This window comes from Parasteatoda tepidariorum, chromosome 12, assembly GCF_982258835.1.
Source record: "Parasteatoda tepidariorum strain Cologne lab strain chromosome 12, Ptep-v5.0, whole genome shotgun sequence".
Classification (NCBI taxonomy): Eukaryota; Metazoa; Arthropoda; class Arachnida; order Araneae; family Theridiidae; genus Parasteatoda; species Parasteatoda tepidariorum.
In genome coordinates, this window is record NC_141766.1 from 3,494,761 (window position 1) to 3,504,502 (window position 9,742).

Here is a 9,742-nt window from a genome sequence, read left to right on the forward strand (position 1 = left end):
GAAAATTAGGTAAGTGTTACGGTTAACGTTATGTAAACCATATGTAAAATCTGTTCATTGTATCCAAAATATTTTTATAACCTTTAACACAAACTTCCTTATCTATACAATCAGCTGAAGTCTTCCACTCTTATGGAAATTTGAAAAGTTAATATATAAAGTCAATACACAAAGTCAATATATAATATACGAAGCCAATAATATAATATTCTTTTTTGTGGCAAATAATATTATAAGAATTTTAAAAGCTTTCCTTTCAGTTGAATAAATTGCTAATATTTCATGAAATTCTATGTTATAAATTATTAGACTTTGAAATAATTATTTTATTATTACATTAAGATACAAATGTCATTTAAGAATTTATTGGTCACTCTATATTTTAAACGCCAATAAAAAAAAGTTTTAGTTGTCTTAAGAAGCTGCGCTGTTAATGGGTTTACATTTTTTGAATTTCAAAATACTCCAGCTGCATTAAATTTTCACGTTGACGCTATAAAACTTTTAAAAACACATAAAGCAACTTTTAACAACAATTTATTTTATACACAACAATTTATTTTATACACTTATTTTATACACTTATTTACTTTATTTTATACACTTATAACACCCATTAAATAACATTCGCTGTGGGATTTTTCATAATTTTTTGAAAGAAAATTTTTTGTTGTAATAAATACTTTGTTCAATATGAAAAATGAAAAAATAATTATATGGCATCCAGTCAATATTATATAATAACTTGAACACTTCAAAAAAGCAAGCACTAAAAACATTTAAGATTTAAAAATATGGAAAGCCAATTCTAATTTAGTTTCTTGGTTGAATTTTGATTTGAATAATAATATATATAAAAATTGATATTAGAAGTCCACTAAAACATTCAAGACAATAAAAGTTGGTACTAATTAATTGTTAAACTTTCTTTCATTTGTACAACATTTCTGTTTATTATTTTTTATTAAAAGGTTCTATAAAGAAATAAAAAAAATTCTTTTAAAATAGTTGACGTTTAAATATGACATTTAGCATTGAAAATTAGAACTTTTATTTTGAATGACTCAGTTTATGATATTTCAGAGGTTTGTTCTGAAGAATTACTTTACACAAAACTATCCCTCGATAAATAGAGGAGATGTCATTAATTCTAGGGAATATTTATATACTAACAATTTTCCTTTTTTTTTATTCCTAATTAAAATACAAAATTTAATTTTGATTAGATTACAATTATCTCGGTAATGCACACGAATGATGAGATGGCAATACCATCGTAAATATTGAAAAAAAATCGATTTTATTTTTATATTTTGGTTATTTTTTAATTTCAGAGTTTATTTCGGTACTTTTGGAATTGCTGCAATGATCGTTGTCATGTGTGATGATGTATCGTAAATAAAGTTAAATAGACCGACTTAAAAATGAAATTTTTTTTAAATCAATTCATTTCTCTTTTTATTCTTATTTTTAAGCTTGTTTTTTTTAATTTTAATTCTATGGGTACGGTTTTCTCAAGAGTAGAATTTTATTTTCTCTCATTTATAAAAACAGGATAATAATATCATATGTATGCAAAAACAGGAGCTTATCAGAAAGAACCCGATTGAACGCTTATTTTAGATTCAAAAATGTGAGTAGAATTTTCACAAATGCACAAAAATTCTAAACTGACCCCTGTATTTTATTATTTTACTTTAGCAAAATACACACAAACAAACAAAACAAAAATGAGTTGGATTGAGGCAATGTTGCCAACAATTTCTAATTGGCGCTTGTGTACAGTGTACACAAAAAAAAGAAGAAAAAACAGAGCACCCTGAATAATTTTTGTTCTAATGACAGAGATGTGATTCTTCCGCGGATTCGCGGATTTCCGCTTTTTTTTCAGATTTTTCCATTTTTCCCGCTAATTTCCACGGAATTTTTTTTTTTTTTTTTTGCACAAATTAAAATATTTTATGAGGATTTTTATTTTCCGCTGAGCGAAAGTATTGAAGTCCTCATTCCTCCCTCTGAAGTTTCTCTAAAAATCATTTTCTTGGGATAAAACCGATTGACCTTTATACAGGGATGTGATTTTTCCGCTTTTTAGCGATTTCCGCATTTTTTGCTTTTGCCTCTCGAATTTCAGCCTTTTTATCAAAAACTCCGATTCTCTAAAAGTTTTCTTTTTTTTTTTTTTAAATAACTATCCCGATTTTTTTTTTTTTTTTTTTTTTTTGAAAATTCAGTCGTTGAAATAAAATAATTATATTTATTTACGATTTTCAAAGATAAACAGAAAATTCAAACTACGTCCTACCTTCCGCATTTTTTCTTATTTTAGCTGATTTTACACGCAGAAAATAAGATTTTCCGTATCTTTATCCGTCGCACCGGATAGCTCGTATTTTCGTAATTCAGACGTCGCTGCTTCCTGTTTTCTGGCGTGAAAACAAATGAAAAAAAAAAAAAATGGAGGTGGGTTTGCGGTGAAAATATTTATTTGCTCAATCAATTAAACTTGTAAATTTTTACTTATTATGTCTAAACAAAAACAATACAAACAAGCATTTCAGAAATCCCAAGTTCAGACTAAGCAAATATCTCGATCCTTATTCATGCGATTTTAATATCAATTATCGATTTTCGTATTTACTTGATTTAAAAGTTGCGCATTGCGATTCTTATTTACGCTATTTAAGTATCGTACATTATGATTCTTTTTTACGAGATATAAAAATCGAATATCATGTTTTGTATTTATGCATTTTTAAAATCGCGATTTTATTACCAATCATCGATTTTCGTATTTACCTGATTTAAAAGTTGAACGTTGCGATTCTTATTCAGGCGATTTAAACAGCGTACATTGCGATTCTTAGTTACGAGATTTAAAAATTCAATATCGCGATTTGTATTTACGCGCTTTTAAAACCCTATGTCGCTATTTGTATTCATGCGAGCTTTAAGTCCTATGTCGTGATTTGTTTTTGCGGTTGTAATATCAAACATCGATTTTCGTATTAATACGTGCTTTAAAAATTAGACATAGGGATTCGTATTTACACGATTTAAAAATTATGCATCGGATATGAATGCATAGGATAAAAATTATGCATCGCACGATTTAAAAATGAATAATTATCCTCTTTTTGAGTACTCTCATCCCTGTAATGATCTTCATGGAGGTTACTTCAAATATGATAGTTAATTAATACACACGATATTTAAAGTAACAAAATTAGACTCAAAAACGTATTTTCTCTGAAGAACGTATATTTGTCAGCGGATTTGCATTCCCTTAAATTATAGGGTAGTCTTATTCCAATAGTTTGTTTAGGAGAACAATCTACTGTTTGGACTTTTTAATGTTAATTTTACTTTTTGTTTAATTCTCTATATCTTTTTGTGCGAATGATCGAAAAATTTCGCATCGTTACGAAATTCGTTTGTCCAAATATAATAATTCCAAGCAAAACTATAACAAATTCAACATAATTTTAAAGTATGTAATTTTATATGGTAAAATATAAAATCGAACAAAATCGGTCGAAGAAATCACATTTTCGTATACTTAGAAACGGGAAAATCCTATCTCTAGATAAAAAAGTTATTCAAGATGTTTATTTTTTTTATTTATTTATTTTTACTCATTGTACACCAAATTTTAGCATTTTCGGTAGAATTTCCATTTTTATTTATTAAAAGGAAATTTATTAAATAAAAATATTTTGAATATTCATCGTCACGTAAAAGCTTTACCTCATTAACTTTATCTAAATATGTCAAAGTTGACTTGATAATTTTAAATCATATTTTTTATAAATCAAGAATCGAAAACATAATTTTTGCCCCCAGTGTTAACATTTTTCTTCAGAAAGTGCAGAAAATGTGTATCAACATTAGAGTGTTATAACTCATTAAAGCTTATGAATAAGAAGAAAAAAAAGTAAATAATTCTATACTTGTAACTGAAATCATCTCACTGTTTTTTTCTTAATCTAAAAGGTAGCTAGAAGAAAATATCCCCTTAATTAATACAAAGACAGCAAAAAAATTTAGCAATAAGAAAGATACCAAAGTTTTCCTAAATTTTGATTCAAAGATATTTGAGCTTGGGAACTCTGTAGAAGAAGTATATGTAATAGAAGATGTAGAATTAAGTAGTTAGGAGTTGAAAATTTAATATCTTAATAGCCAGAATCGACTATACTGCGCAAACGTAAATAATTTTGCATAATCTATCTAAGCTGAATAAACTATACGATAACCAAAGCGCAGAGCAAAAAGATGTTAAAAAAATAAATAAAACAGGAAAAAAACCATTTGGAGCTACTAGTAATCATGACAATCGCGTTTACTAGATGAAATTAAATCTCTACCACTCAACACAAGATCATTTTTAAAACTTTAACATTTAGAAGCATTTTTTTCATAATTATTAATGATTATGTGGAAAGTAAATTAAATTAAATTCCTTTGCGTAAGTCGAAATTTTTACCAGGTATTTAAAATAGTAGCAAAATGTCACTAAATTTGATTTTAAAAATTTTTTAGAAGTTTTATTATTTTATTTGATAATATTTAAAAAAAAAATTAACTGTAAGGTACATAAAACTTTATATCATTTTCAGCTGTGTAATTTTAGATGAAAAAATACAAAATAATGACGAAATCGGTTGCATAGTCCTTGAGAAACGACGATTTAAAAAAAGACTTTTGTAAATTTCAATACTCAGAGACTATTCGATCTTTTTTGATTTACTAAAACCATTCATTAAGACTATCTTCTTTTGACCCTATCCTTGATTTATTTAGATGAGGATTAACAAAAAATAATAATTATACTGTATTTTTAGCGTCGAAATTATTTATCACTACACACTGTAAGAAAAGGTTTTTCAAAATTGAGAAAAAATGTGTCAAAATAACTTTGAAACGAACAATAGTCGAATTTGAAAACCCCGTGTATTCAAAATTGAAACAGCATAATGTACTCATTTTTGAGAGAAATGCATATAGAGGGAGAAATATGTGAGAAAAACATTCGTTGACTGCAGTTAGGATTCGAACCAAGGACCTCTGAGTTTGTAATAGGATTGTTCTAACCACCCTAGTTATATACCCCAGTCCGCTGGGAGCTAGGAAGCTTTATATAGGAACAACCGCAATGGCACATCGTGACATACTAATTTCCATTTTTAATGGCACAAAGAGTTGCGAATTGGAAAATATAATCCCAATAGCTTAGTTAAAAGAGATCGGTCATTTCACTTTTGCTTATTTCTCTATATCTTAAAAAACTTTCAAGGGAGTAGAATAAATGCCATAATGTGTATTTTAGCGGGCATGATATAAAGCTTCTTAACTTTTCCTGGGTATAAACTATGTATATGTATGTAACTGGGTATAAACTATGGTGGTTAGAGCAGTGCGTCTCTCTCTTACCCATTTCTCCATGCATTATGCTAAAAAACACGCGCTGTTTCAATTTAGAATATGGAGTCATGATGGCTCAGTGGATAGGGTTCGATACAAATTCCGGCTTGCACAGTGCTGACGAAAAACATCCTCTGTGGTAGACGGATCATGGGTTAGAGTCCCGTCAGGCTGACCGTTTTCCTCTCCATGTCACGCAAATACGGGTTAGTTTCAACAAAAAGTCCTCCACGAAGGCAAATTTATCCCAATACTTGATTCAGGAGTTCCCTTGTCTTTTGAATCAGGTTCAAAATTTGAAGACAACCCAAATCTGAAGCGTGCCAAAACCTTGGTTCGAAATCCAAAAAATGAGGTCGGCTGTTCAGCGACGGTTCTAAAAGAAAATATTTGGTTTGGAACTACTATTTTGAGAAAGGCTTTTTTAGAGTGTTTATTAAGGGTTATCCAAAATGATAAAGAATCATTGTGGGATATAATAAATGCTTTTGAGTAATCGGAAAAAAAGTAAGTCAATTATTTTTATTATATGAAGAAGATTATGCAAACAAAAAAGTATCATGAAATTAATAATATCAATTCAAGATGTTCAGATAAAAAGTAGGTCATATTTTTTGATTTATTGTTGATTTTTTTTCTTCTTTTCTTTGGCAATCGAAAAGAAGAAACATATTTTTGTCATAGGAGTAAGTATAAATATAGTTACTATTTTTAAAAGAAAAAAAATAATTAAGGAACAGTATTTCACCGCGAATACAGAAAGTAAAAATAAATATTTTATTTCCATAAATTTGTTTTAATTTATTTATCGAATATGATCCTGAAGAAATGTCTACTAAAATTCAAAACTTTTGTCACTAGGCCCAATATTTAGGAGCCAAGAACAAACCAGCTTTTTGCTTAACTTAAATTACATAAAAGACAGCTATTATTTTTAACTTAATATTATTACTGTCTAATTGCTATAAACAAAAATCATTGGAATTATATTTGAACTATCGGAAAAAAGATTGTCGGAATTATATTTGTTATGAATTATAAAATCCAAAAAAGTAGTTTGAAATATTCAAAAATGTATCAATAATTGATTTTTTAAATGAAAGAAATTTCAATAAAAGAATAAATGTTTCTTTTACATCTAAGTACAAACTTGAAAAATTATTATTTGAAAGTGAGCCAGGTTTGGAAAATTATACTTTTAACGTAGACCAGTTTTTCATGCTGTATTTCATAAGCATAAATAATTAAAATACTAAATATATTTTTCATTTATTTAGACCCAAACTAATACAAAAAATATTGAAAAAGTATGAGAAATATTTTTAATAAAAATTCTGCGTCAAAGTGGAAATGGAAGGAAATCGTATTATTCGGTGACTTAAATTAATAAAAAATATGAAAAATATGTTTAGTAAAAATTTAGCGTCAAAGGTTTAGAGCGCTAAAATTTAAACTGCTCCAATGTGTTTCATGCTGTATTTCATAACCAAAAATTTTTTAAAAGCTGAATGTAATATTTTTCATTTATTTTGACTAAATTAATTCAAAAACTGAAAAAGTATGAAAAATATGTTTAGTAAAAATTATGCGTCTAAGGTTTAAAGTGCTACAATTTAAACTGGTTCATTGTGTTTCATGCTGTATTTCACAACTAAAAATTCTTAAAATGCTGAAGATATTATTTTTCATTTATTTTGGCTTAAATTAATACAAAAAATGAAAAAAGTATGAAGCATTTGTTTATTAAAAATTCTGCGCCAAAGGTTTAAAGCGCTAATATTTAAACTGGTTCAATGTGCTTCATGCTGTAATTCATAACCAAAATTTATTAAAATGCTGAATATAATATTTTTCATTTATTTTGACTTACATTAATACAAAATAATGGAAAGAGTTTGAAAAAATATGTTTAAAAATTCTGCGTCAAAGGGTTAAAGAATTATGAAAGTAACTACATTCGAATGTGCCCGCGTCAAAAAATTCGTTGAGAAGCAAAAAATTATTCGAATGTCGTCCTTGACTGAAAATGAGGATGTAAACATGACCGAGTCATTAGAAACGAATCAATAAAAGTCATAATCATTACCTCCCCTCTCATTGAATTAAACTGAAACTTGCTTTGGGCTTTCATTGACATCAAGTTTTAAAGGAGTACTTTTTTAATGTCATCGAGATCGTTTTCAACCACAAAGCATCATTTGTAAATGTGAAAAAGTAATGACACTTATCTGAGGGGCCACAAATTAGGATAAATAGTGATACTAATATATTTTGGTTGTTCCAATAAATCATATTTATTTGCAATATTTGCGAAATATTTATTACTAAACACCGAAGCGTTTGTTATACACCTATTAACATTTTTATTCAATTATTGTAATAAATTCTTAGAATGTAATGCGTTTTATGATCAAAATGTATGAAATTTGAACCACCCCTCCTTTAATTATACTTAATAATATCGTTTCTTTCTTTCTATGTTTCAAAATAAACGTAATTTTTTTTTAAATGCTTAAAGCCTTCGTGACCTGAATTTATTTTCAACAACTACTTAGAATAGACTTAAAGGAATTTATAATTATTTATCATAGAGCCGAAAGAAATTTGTAACCCCCTAATGTATATTTTAAAGAAAAGGTAGCATTTTTAAATTGATAAATAGACTTAATCTTTCAATGCAGAATTTTTATTAAACAAATTTTTCATACTTTTTTACTATTATATTATACTATTTTGTGCTAATTTAGATTTAAAAAAAAGTGGAAAATATTATATTCTGCATTTTAATGGTTTATGGTTATGAAATCCAGCATGAAACACGTTAGGCCAGTTTAAATATTAGCGCTTTAAGCCCTTGACGCAAAATTTTTACTATACATATTTTTTATGCTTTTTTTATTTTTTGTATTAGTTTGAGTCAAAATAAATGAGAAATGTTATATTGAGCATTTTATTAATTTATGGTTATGAAACACCAGTGTCTTTTTCTGGGTTAAATGTATAATCTTCCAAACACTGTTCACTTTCCAAGCAATAATTTTTCAAATTTGCATTTATTTGCAGTCATTTAGATCTAAGAGAAACAGTTTTAAAATCAATTATTGATAAACTTTTGAATATGAGTGAAAAGGTTTTTTTTAAACTACTTTTTTGAATTTTACATTTCAGAACAATTATAATTCCTATAATCTAACAATATTTTTTTATTAACTATTAAACTGTTTTTATAATTGGAAAATATCGAAATATTTTTTTGATTATAATTAGAGCGTCAGTAAAAATATTTAAAAAAGACACCGGTGTCCCATCTGCTGGCTAGATGAAGATTTTTTGCATTCAGTATTTGTAAGCGGCACAAGGTGCTCCAGGTAAGTTACAACAGATAATGAATATTTTTTTAACATAAATTTGTTTCACTTGCAGCATCTGAGAAACAAACTATTGACTTACTATCACCAGGAAAACGCCCTGGGGGAATAACTGCTACTAAAACCACATCATTTCTAGAAAAGTAAAATATCTCTAATTACCATCATTTATAAGGTATATATTTACAAATAAAATCTCTTACAGACATGATTTTTTAAGGTCTTTTAACGTAGCTCGTTAAAACAGTGTGCACTGAGTAGACTGAAATCATTTAGAATTGTTTAAAAACATCTTATTTATTTACAATGTTTGGAATACCTTTTTTTTCTTTTGTGATTGAGCCCCATAACATGCATGGTATAAATAACCGCAGAAAAGTTTTTTAGGATGTCCTAAGACCCGGCATTTTACAAACATTTGGTCAGGAAGACACAAGAGAATCTATTTAAAATTGTTAGTTGCTTCAATTGCATGATTTATAGCAACTTCGACATTTTTTTCTGTTTTGTTACTGTTAATCTATTTTAATTTTTGAACAAATTGAATTAAATGGGTCTTTCTAAACTCTTTCAAAGTGAATAAAGTTTAGTCGAATACTTTTCTCTGACAGTTCCAATCAAATCATTTGCAAGTATTTACGGACTGAGCACATTCTCTTTTATTGCAATCTGTATGCGAGTGCCCGAATTAAGACTGATTTGAGGCGTCTTTCTATTTGTTGGCCTCCTGTTTTATCACAACTGGTCAAAAGAGTCTTGCTGCCTTGCCTTCTTTTTAATGAAAATTTTCTTCTCTACTTACTTCTGTAAGCCTCATGCTATACTTTGTGGTGCATGAGGAGTTCTCAATTGTTTAAATCATAGGTTCTCAACCTTTTTAACGTTGCCGCCCCCTTAAGAAGCAAAAAACATTTCAACGCCCCGCTTAGTTATTTAGACTAGAGCATGGG